The sequence below is a fragment of the Pseudonaja textilis genome, chromosome Z, assembly GCF_049901715.1.
Source record: "Pseudonaja textilis isolate UNSWEBS1 chromosome Z, rPseTex1.2, whole genome shotgun sequence".
In the NCBI taxonomy this organism is placed as follows: domain Eukaryota; kingdom Metazoa; phylum Chordata; class Lepidosauria; order Squamata; family Elapidae; genus Pseudonaja; species Pseudonaja textilis.
The window spans coordinates 55,536,761-55,548,645 of record NC_142008.1 but is presented as its reverse complement, the minus strand read 5'-3'; the positions used below and the strand labels follow the sequence as shown (position 1 = coordinate 55,548,645).

The window sequence follows — 11,885 nt, the reverse complement described above, 5'->3', positions numbered from 1 at the left end:
AGACCTTGCACACCTCCAACTGCCATTTCAGATGCCCCACAGATACTAAATTGGGTTTAGGTCTGGAAACATGCTTGGCCAGTCCATCACCTTTACACACAGCTTCTGTAGCAAGGCAGTGGTTGTTTTGGATGTGTGTTTGGGGTCATTATCATGTTGGAATACTGCCCTCTGGCCCAGTCTCCAAAGGGAGGGGATCATGCTCTGCTTCAGCATGTCACAGTACATGTTGGCATTCATGGTTCCCTCAATGAACTGTAGCTCCCCAGTGCCAGCAGCATTCATGCAGCCCCAGACCATGACATTCTCACCACCATGCTTGACTGTTGGCAAGACACACTTCTCTTTGAACTCCTCACTTGGTTGCCACCACACATGCTTGACACCATCTGAACCAAATAAGTATATCTTGGTCTCATCAGACCACAGGACATAGTTCCAGAGATCTATGCCTTAGTCTGCTTGCCTGCAGCAAACCGTTTGTGGGCTTTCTTGTGCATCATGTTTAGAAGAGGCTTCCTTCTGGGATGACAACCCTACAGACCACTTTGGTGCAGCATGCAGTGTATGGTCTGAGCACTGACAAGCTGACCCCTCCAACCACTACAGCAATGCTGGCAGCACCCATACGTCTATTTCCCAAAGCCTACTCTGGATATGACGCTGAACATGGGCTCTCAACTTCTTTGGTCGACCATAGCGAGGCTTGTTCTGAGTGGAACGTGTCCTGTTAAACTGCTGTATAGTCTTGGCCAGCGTGCTGCAGCTCAGTTTCAGGGTCTTGGCAATGAATTGTAGGGCAACAATTCATCTTTTCAGATCCTCAGAGAGTTCATTGCCATGAAGTGCCATGTTAACTTCCAGTGACCAGTATGAGTGAGAGCAAATTTAACACACCTGCTCTCCATTCACACTTTTTTTTAAAATAAAGTTTTATTTGGGTTTTCACACATACAAAATACACGTAAAACATCTTTTTTTAAAATAGCAAGGTCCCGGGTTGAACTTCTTTATACAGATACAAAACTCAATTTCATGCTCCTTTTTATATTCTATTCCATATCTTACACTATTTTACATTTTCTATATAGTTTTTCCCCTCTTTTAATTTTCTCAATTTTATTTTGATTATCTCATCTCAATTCAAATCATTATATTTATACTTTTGTCTGTTCTGTTTCAATTTCATATTATCTTTTCTCATTAAACAATTTTTCTCCTGTAGTTACTAATTGGAGTATGACACCTTTATATCTTTTAATTACATCCATTCAACTATTATTTAAACTTCAATATATACCTTAAGTTTATGACCTTCAATATAATACATAATACATAACTTCCAATCAAATTCTGCTTGGTACATTCTTATAATACACACTATATTCTTTTTTTTAAAAAAAAGAAAGATTGTAAATATATGTAATTATAAACCCTCATTCCATTCCAGTTCAGTTCTATCATTAATAATCATTAAAACCTTTAACATCTTTAACACTTCTGTTCAATTAAATATCATACTTCCTTAAAAACACATATAATCTCCATAATTAATTTTCCCTTATTTCTCTTCACGTTTTATAAATCATTAAATATACCTTTTGTTACATTTATTTATTGACAAGCATTCCACTGAATTACGATAGCTATTTTATCAGACATTTTAATCATACATTGTTTCATATTTTCTAAAATTATTTCTGCTACTAATATAACCATACTATCTTATGTACCTTTGCAGAATCCCTTTTTCCATTAAGTTTTCACCCATTATCTCTAAATAGGCCCGGTTTCTCTATATTTTGCTTCTGTCTTTTATAACTTCTTTTCCTTTCTTTCTTCCCTCTCATCTTCTCCCTCCCCCTTTTACCCCCTTGTCTCTCTAGTTCTAATTCTCTCTTCTGCATTTCGTTCTTCTGTTGCTTTCTGATTTTATACTTATTTTTCACTCTATTTTGGGGGGAGTTGTTTTTCCCAATCTTAAACTTTCCATTCTCTTTCCCCGCTTTCCTTCCCCCCCCCCATCTAAGATTACTTGTTCATTAAAGGTGGCTTCTTCTTTGTCGCAATCTTGTTCTGCAGGCATTTCTTGTTTCTTATAATTCCAAATCTCCATTTCTAAAAACAAATACGAAGCCAAAAGAACCTCTCCCTTCTTGTGCATCTTCTTTGTCCCTTTTAAGTTCCATTTTCAGTTCTTCTAAAAGTGGAGCCATTTTAAACAGTTTCAAACAGCCACCCAATTGATTTTAGTCATTCAAAACAATAACCAAGAATCCAGAAATCATCAAGTAATCCAGATAGTCCCAAGTTATATCTTCTTATTTCTTTTTTGACTTTCTCTTCCTGGGGTTTTTGTTGCAATATTTCAGTTGGAATGTATCTTTTGGAAGTCTTGTTGATATTTTGCTGTAAATTCTTTTTTAATTCCAGGCAGTCTCCTCTCTTCCAGATCCTTCCCTTTTATTCTTTTTCTCTCCTTTCCTGTTTTCAAAAGCTTTTAATTATCCAGAAATCTTTATTATCCCTTTTATTTTTTTTTATTTTCAGCATTAAATGCCTATTGATGTCAAAGTGGATTTTTTTCCAATTTCTTGCTTAAGTCTCTTAGCTGTCAGTATAGGAAAAGGAGAAAACCAAATCTTTTCCCTTTTCTCTCTCCTTTGCAGCTTAAAAATCTTCTTAGGGAACAATGTTATTGTTTTTTAACAGTTTCAATTCTTATTCGTTGGTTTTGCTGTTTGACCCGGTCAACCAAAACTTTCTCTTCTTATTTTCCTCCTGCACATTCTTTTCTGGTTGAGTTCTTCTTTGTGGTGGCCATTTCTGACCACCACTGCAACCGCCTTCGGGAAAGGGAGTAATGGCCAGCTGGGGAGGAGAGATGCGGCTTTCCTCAACCGTGCTGGCAGTCTCCCCCCTCTTCACCACCTCTATGGGGTGGCTTAGCCCCGAAACCAGCTGGCTCGGGGCGCTCCAGCGGCGAGCACGGATCGAAGCCTCACAAAGACAAGGTTTCGGTCTGTTGCTGAAGAAGCTCAAACCGGAAGTTTCACCATTCACACTTGAGAACTTGTAACACTAACAAATCACATGACACTAGGGACGGAAAATGAGGCTCCACTGGACATTATCACTTAGGGGTGTACTCACTTTTGTTGGCAGTAGTTTAGACATTAATGGCTGTGTATTGCATTATTTTGAAGGGAGAGCATATTTACACTGTTATACAAGCAGTATATTCTCTACTTTATACATTTTAGCCAAGTGACATTTCTTCAGTGTTGTCACATGAAATGATATACTTAAATATATACAAAATGTGAGGGGGTGTACTCACATTTATACTGTATAAATATATACTCATATATATTGTATAATAGAAAATAAAGGTTTGCTATGGATAAAAAAATATGGTTTTGAAGTTGCTAAAAGTGAAATTGAAATATACTGTGTACTAATGATGAACATCTTATAGCTAAGGTTTATAAAATGTTACATTGGACCTAAAAAGGGAGCATGTCAAACACTGTATCATTCAATGGGCAGGAAATTTTGATTATAATAAAATGTTAGAACAATGGGAAAATATGTTGACGGAAGGCTTGAAATTCACATTGAATTAAAATCTTAAAGAGAATTTCTATAAAATGATGAACTGGTAGTATTTAATACCATATAAATATTATCAAAATGCATAAGGGTGTTTTGAATGTTTGTCGGAAATGGAGGTGTAAGGAGAAAATCATATATATAATTTCAATTATATATATGAGTTACTGCTTAATGGGAAAAGTACATCATAGGCCAGAAATGAGATAAAGACAATGAATATAGTACAATGAAAAAAACTTGCAAGGAATATTCATAACATGATTAGAAGTAAGTAAATAGAGACCCATAATAGAAGATGGAATCAAGATGGATTGTGAAATTGTAGTGTCCACTGTAATGCATTCTGGTTTCATATTAATTTAGTGATGACTCACCTCACAGAAATATTTTTAGTCCAGGACTAAGCATAATATCTAATGAATATGTGCCAGAATATGGCTGTGTCGATGAACCATATTAATAAGACCATAAAACCATTCAGAACAATTTCAACACACTTTCAAAAATTTTGAAACACAAATGGTGGATCAAAGTATAAATAAATGAATGTACACTAGGTACTGGGAATTGCTTTTAAAAGGATGTAGAATCTGTAGCCCTCTAAATGCCATAAGGTCTGGTTATTTGGTAGATCATCTATTCTCCATAGTATTTGCCTGACCAACTCAATTCCACTTGGCACCCTTCAATTAAAAAATATATATGTTGGAACCCTGGAAATATGCCTTCTCTATGGCAGCACCTGACCTCTGAAATGATCCATGCTCTGAAATTTGGGTAATCACACCCTGCTGATGTTTGTAGGGCCTTGAAGATTTGACTTTTCGCTCAGATTTTTAGCTAGGATAAGTGTAGCCTTTTCTGAAGAATGGGAATGCTGCTTGGTTTTTGCCATATTTTGTTCCTTATTTTTTACTATTTTTATTATTATTTGTTTCCCCCTTTTTTATTTGGGAACCTTCCAAAGTCACTGGAAATTGATGGTTGTTATTGTTGTTATTGTTGTTGTAAATAATATTAATATTATATGCACAACAAACCTCACAGAGATCCATTTCTGACAGTTTGGGGGAGAGAAACAAGCCAGGATCTCTGCTGCGTCTGCTTTCCTTGTGTACAGCCAAAAGCTCACAAAAGGCAGGAAAATGAAATGCCAAGCTTGACCTGTACCCACATTTTGCATATTAACCCCACTTTCTCAGCCTGCTACCCAAGTGACCCTCTCCTCCTGTTGGGGCTTTAGGAATATCTCTCAAGCAAATCCACCCACCATTTTGCCACAAACCGCCCTGCTCTGACTAAGGGCAAAGCTAAAACAGGAAGAAGATGCAGCTGTGGCTCCAACTGCACTTGCTCACTGGCCTCGAACATGCTCAGCAAGTGCCAGCAATGCCTGTTGTGGTAGCAAAGGCCAGAGCTGAAGAACCATTTTTGGCTTCTCTGGAGTATGAGCTGCCCTGAAGGAAAAAATCAAGACATGTCTCAAAAATAAGCCCTAGGGCTTATTTCGGAAGTCAAAAGAAAATAAGTGGGTCTTGTTTTCAGGAAAACATGGATACTAAAACAATAAATAACAGCTACAGGCAGATATGAGGTGCAAATTGCAAACTATAAACAGATACTCCAGTTTCATCCTAGTTAGAAATGTTCCTACCAATCCATGAATGGAGAGACTGCAATAAATAAGTCAATACCTGACAAAGAAGAAACAATGCAATTCTGGGCAGAGTTATGGGACACCCCAAAGAAATACAAGAATGCAGCTTGGCTAAAGGAAGTGGATAAGAATAAAACTGAAATTAAACAATTTGTAATAATATCAGAAATGGTGGAGAAAAGACCAAGGAAGGTCAAGAATTGATCAATAGAAAGTGAAAATGAAGTGCATGGTTTTTAGTTGAAACATTTGAGTGGTCTTCACTTGTTGCTAAACAGTTTAACAACATACTGCAAGGAGGTAAAAATTGAAGAGTGGCTAACATCTTGCAAAACCTATTTGATAATGAAAGATTCTGCAAAAAGGGCAGCATCAGGCAACTACAGGCCAATTACCTGCTTACTAACAGTATGGTAGCTGATGCAGTCCAACAGCATAGTTGAAAAAAGGTTCTTTCTTCCTGAGTAGAAAGGAAATGGCCCTAACAGCAGAAGAACAAAAGATCAACTCCTACTTGACACGATGGTTCTGGAAAATTGTAAGAGAAGACCAACTTGGATGTAGCATGGATTGTTAGTTTGACTCCCCCCACATGACTGGATAATCAAATGCCTAGAAATACCAGGAGTCAGTAGAAACATCAGAAGCTTTGTGAAAAGTTCAATGACACAATGGAAGACATGATTGCTGGTCAATGCGGAAATATTGAGAACGGTTAATATTGAGAGTAATCTTTCAAGAAAACTTACTATTACCCAGGGGTAGGTTTCTACCAGTTTGCATCGGTTCTATAGAACCAGTTGTTAACATCACCGGTAGTTCTAAGAACTGGTAAAACCGACCCATTTGGCCCCTCCCCACTCCGCCAGTCCTATGGGCCAAAAACTGATTTTTATTACTGCACATGCACGAATATCCCTTCCTCAGTCTCCCCCCTTGCCCCTCCCTTCACTGCCCTGGCCCCCACCCCTATCCGCCGCTCCAATATAAAAAAAACCCGGATTTTTTTTAAAAAACTTTTACTGTGCACGCATGAAAATCCCTTCCTCATTCTCCCCACCCGCCTCTCCCTTCGCTGCCCCAGCCCCCACCCCTACCTGCTGCTCCAAAGTAAAAAAACCCGGTTTTTAAAAAAGACCCAGTTTTTTTACTGCACATGTGCAAAAATTCCTTCCTCATTCTCGCCCACCCACCTCGCCCTGCCCCTGCTTATAGCACATGTGCGCTAACTACAAAAATTTTACCACTCTGTGCCATCGCTCACACCAGCAGCAGCAGCAACAGTAGCAGCAGCAGCAGCCTCCAAGCCAGCCAGCCTCTGAGCCAGCCAGCCATTGCTGCCTGCCTTCTGCCACCCTACTGAGTGAGTGAGGGCAAGCCACAGCCCCAGTCGCAACCACTGCTAACCGTCCTCGCCCGGCTGGTCTGCCTCCCAGGCATGTCTTGCCTGGCCTGCCCCCCAAGACTGACCTGCCTGCCTTACCTTAAAGAAGACGTCCTTACCCGCCCTGCCTATCCCGGCGGCCTCCAAAGATGCGGATGCATAAATATAATCTCCAACCCAGTCATCTACCTACTGCTGCCAGTCCTGGTCAATTGCTTACCCCTGGGATGCCCACCGCCCTTGCTGACGCTTCCTGCCTTGCCCACCCGCATCTTCCCTCACCCACAGCCCTCCATTGTTGCTGCCTTGCATTTCCACCACCGATTGGTAGTGAGTAGGCAAAGCAGCAGCTCCTGGTGGCCCGGTCCCCTACCTCCTCTTGCGCCACCGCCAGCCAACTCCCAGGCCTGGTGTCACTGCCATCTTGGCTAGGCCGCCAGTGCCAGCACACCACCTTCCCTCACCCGCCACGGCCCAAGGATTGCTGCCTTACCTTCCTACCACCAATTGGTAGTGAGGAGGCAAAGCAGAAAGTCCTGCTGGGCCGGTCCCCTACCTCCTCCTGCCGCCACCAGCCTGGTCGAGAGCCAACTCCTGCACCGGCCATCCTCGCTGCAGCAAGCTAGAATACTGAGGAGGACCCCAGCATAGTTGGCTAGCCAACTTGCCTGCCTCCTTTTTTTAAAAGTTGCTTTTCTTTATTTATGTATTTATATACTTTGTTACTATCTGTTTTTGTTTTTATTAATAATAAAAACAAAACAGATACTAAAGAAAAATAAACACATAAATAAAAATTATTTTACTATTCATCTTGATGTTTCTTCTTTGCTTAAAGAAACATCAAGATGAATAGTAAAATAATTTTTATTTATGTGTTTATTTATTTCGTTAGTATCTGCTTTGTTTTTATGATTAATATAAACAAAAACAGATAGTAATATATATATATAAAGACATAAATAAAGAAAAGCAATTTACCAAAAGGGAGACAGGCAATTTCTTGTTACATTGATGTTATACATTGTATATTTCCGCTTAAATCAATATATAGCAACATCAATGTAACAAGAAGTTGCATGCATATATAAATGGATTATTTTTAAATAAAAGTTGTTGTTTTTTAACATAAACAAAACAAACATAAACATAAACCATCTTCAGTTACATATTGTGTTGGTTTGTACAAATCACTTGTGCACAATCTCTGCAGTCTTTCCCTTCCAATTTGCATTAATCCTTACATCATAAATCCACTATATATATTTATATTATTACTATTATTAATTACTTACTAGACTAATATTACATCATTTGATGTGAGCAAATCACCATTTTTACTTAATCTACGTTATAATGTTCATTTCATCATCACCAATCTATTCTACAACAATATATCCTTACTTTACCTTACCTCTGTAATTCTATTATATTTATAAAGTATTATAAAATATTTCATAAATGAAAAAGCAAAGCAGAAACAAATATCAATAAGTACAGCAGTGTAACAGAAAAATTATTTAATTTTCTTCGTATTGACTTATTTCTAATTTTGTTAATTATATCAACATATTTATAATTATCAACCTTCTGTATTTAATTCATAACATATTTATAATGATCAACCTTCTGTATTTAATTCATACATAGCAATGATCATTCTCCACCTAATTTCTATCTCTTAACATTTCTGCACATTGTAATTTTTTAATTTCATTTTCATCTATGGGAATCTCTTCGTGTTCTGTCTCTTGCACAGTGCTAGATTTATAGCTGTGCAGATGCAGATAGATAACTCAATAAAGCTTCCATAACAAAGTTCATTTATTGGTACATCAGGTATCTTCATAACTCACATTTATGATGAAGTTCTTCTTTAATGACCAATCCTTTGTATATCTGCCTTGTACGTGAAAGATGGTTATCTCCTTAACCCATCTTGTAGCGATAGAAGGAAGATGCCATGAGGTAGAGAGTTCAGACAAAGAATGAGGAAAACTCCCTTAGCCCATCAAGGGTCAAGTCAGTGACCAATCAGGATTACAGATGTAGCCACGTGAGATGAACTACATTTCCCAGGATACCTTTAACTACATTTACCATAATGCATTCCCTTAAGGGGACAACTCATAATTCCTAAGTAACTATCCAACTCCCATAGACTGGCTGGGACAGCACACTCCCCACCTGGAATTGTAAATTCCACTATTAAAAGAAGAGAAAAAAAATTAACTATAAACTAAGATAAGCAGTAAACAGTAATATTAACTGAATAGAATATAACAATATAACTAAGATAAACAATTAACTATATAACTAAGAAAAAAACAGCAAACATTAATAAAGCATCAAACAAAGCAAAGCAGGCAAAGCTTGAGGTTCAATCTTCAAGTTCGGTCTCTTGGTGCAAGTCTCCTGGTCACCTCTGGCAGCCTTTTAGAGTGTACAGGTACTCTTGTTGGCAAAGGTGAAAGTCTGGTGGTCACTTCTGGTGGCCTTTTAGGGTGGACAGGTACTTGGTGGCAAAGGTGAAAGTTTGGAGGTCGCGTCTGGGGGCCTTCTAAGGTTGGAACAGTACTCTTGCTTCCACGGTGTCAAAGGGCATCGGGAAGCTGTTGGAAAGGGCGTTGCAGAGGCATATACCTGTGTAGAGTGTCTTAATGGACGTCTGGTGGTTGTTGGCAGCCGTTTAGGGTGTTCTAGCGAACGCGTACTGATTGGCAGTGGACTTTGAGGCTGGAACTTCATTCTTGTTTTCAGTGGTGCTAAAGGGCGTCGGAAGGTGGGTGGAATGGATGGTGCTGAGGTATTTGCCAGGGTTGGAGCCTGTATCTGGGCATCACTGACAATTCCTACGATCCCCCATCCTAGTGGAGATTTGATGGCCACTGGGCCGTCTACAGGACCGCCGACTGACTCGGAGAGGAGAAAGGTGCATGGGGCATTATTTCCCAGCAAGAGTAAGATATCAGCCTTGGGATCTAGAGTGGGAAAGTGATGAGCAAGGTGCTGTAGGTGAGGCATGCTACTTATGATCTCAGGTGTTGCCATCTGACTGCGGTCGTTCGGTATGCCTTCGCATTCAAAAACGGGCGGTAGTGGGAATTGGGTACTTCCATCTAATGACTCTATACAAAGTCCAGTAGCTCTCCTCCCTGCCGTGCTTCTTGGTCCGTGGCATGTTGATACAGTGAAGGGAAGTTTGGCCTGTTGCACCTCAAAGAGGTCGAAGAATGCAGATCTGGCCAGGGTACAGGTGCTTTGAGTGTCTATCTGTACCTAAATTTTCACGGTGTCTTCAGGACGTCCTTCGGGGTACACTTTGGCTAAACAGATGGGAAGACACAATGAGGGCATGGTGAGTCGGCGCACAGTGTTGTGCAGTTTACACTCATGCGTGGTTTTGGTTGCGATTTGTCAATCAAGGAGCCCTGCCTGCTTCTGTGTTATGTTGAGGCTCCTTGTCTGAAGGAGGGTTATGAAATATCTGCCGTGGTGGCTCGGCGTCTGGATGCAGCATGGTTGGGTGTTGGTCACTTTTGCAGATGTGACATTGCACTTTGGTTGTGCAGTATTCATGTGAATGCTTGGATTCGCAACACTTGTAGCAGTATTGGTACTCTCTTAGCAATTCTTTTTGTTGGGACAGTGATTTTGCTGCAAACCCAGTGCAGCTGTTCAGCGAGTGGCGAGTGTTGTGCATAGGACAAAACTGATTTCTTCTTGTAGTGGGAAATCTAACTTGGGGTGGATGGGATGAAGTCTCTCCCCAACTGTGTGTGGGGGAGGAGTCAATCTCAGTATCATGGACAACCATGAAGGGTCTTTCTCTGGTAGTATGTATAGGGCCTGAGGGCAATATATGGTTGGTTTTGTATCTTCTGGTATTAGGAGGACTAACAGCTCTGAGTCCACGGGCTCGGTATGTGTTGCACACTGTAGCTTGGTGGGAGACAAATTCTTCAAGAAGTGTGAAGGATACAAAGCACCATGGCCATGAAGGTGTCAGTCAACTGGAGCCACTTTTAAATTAGTACCTGCAGGAGTTTCCAAACAATTTTGTTCTGTGTGTCGACATCATCGAGACAGGAGAGTGTTGGTAAGTTGGAATCCTGTTGTGCCGTTCTCAGCTGGACAAGTATATTAGTGAGGTCTATGATTCGGCGGGGCTTGTCGATAGGAATTTTAGGGAAATTGTTGAGGCTATTTAGGAGCGTTGCTTCTACATCCTCGGGAGCGCCATACAGTTTGTCAAGCCTTTTCCATGATAACCATAGGACAGTGGCTGGGTCATCGAAGTGGGATATCAACAGTGCCCTCAGTATGTCAGAAGACTGTGGCCCTAGCCATGCTATCAAGTGTTCAATTATCACATCAGGGTTCAGGCGAGCCGCCTGAATGGGGTACAGGAAAAGTTTCTTCCAAACTAGATATTCGCCACCTGGCTTGTCAGAGAATCTGTGAACTCCATTGGCATGCAAATTTAGCTTTCCACTCTGCACAGCCAAGTTTCTCCAGTAATCTTCAGCATTTGCTGAGGTGGGGGGAGGTATTGATGTAGAGGGTTCTCTCCCTGAGTTCTCGTAGGATGGCTTCGTAAATCAATGACAGGTTGTAGTCTTCTTCCCAGTACTTATGGAGGATGTCATCCTCCCATACTGGGGACGATGGTCGAATGTCACGCTGCTGTGTTTGTTGGGCACGGCTACCTTGTGGTGCTTGGGAGCCGGATTGGTATTGAGGTTGTGGCAGGAATGCTGCTGCCTGTGGATTGAGTGTGGCAGTTGTGATTGGTTGCAGGTCAACTTGTTGAGAAGTTGGTGTGAGCACTGGTGGGCTACATTGCTCAGCCAGAAGGGTGTGAGATATTGCAGTAGGGTTGCTGGTGCTGGGAAGAAAATCTCTAACATCAGTTGGGGAAGGTTTACTGTTGGAGGGAAGTGAATCTTGTATTTTAGGTCGTACATCAGTAGCGTAACTAACGTGTAGAGTCTGTGGTTGAGATTCAACCCTGTGTTTCTCTGTTTGTGGGAGACTGCTAGCCAATTGAGGTGGTTGCATCTGCTTGTTGCGAAGCGAGTGCTGCTCATCTACATGAGCCATGTATCTGGGCTCTCTTCTCCCAAGTCTTCAAGGTTGAATTGGAGGGAGGAGTGGCCAACTCCAATTTGGCCATTTCTGCCTGTTGTTTGGCCTGGGCTTTGGCTATTTCTGCTTGATGAGCCACTA

The 11,885-nt window shown here is 40.8% G+C and overlaps 1 long non-coding RNA gene across 1 annotated transcript in view; it reads left to right on the top strand.

Annotated features, from left to right (window-relative positions):
• LOC148124018 (uncharacterized) overlaps positions 1-11,885 on the top strand; it is a 36,805-nt gene that overhangs the window by 24,352 nt on the left and 568 nt on the right. The window lies entirely within an intron of this gene.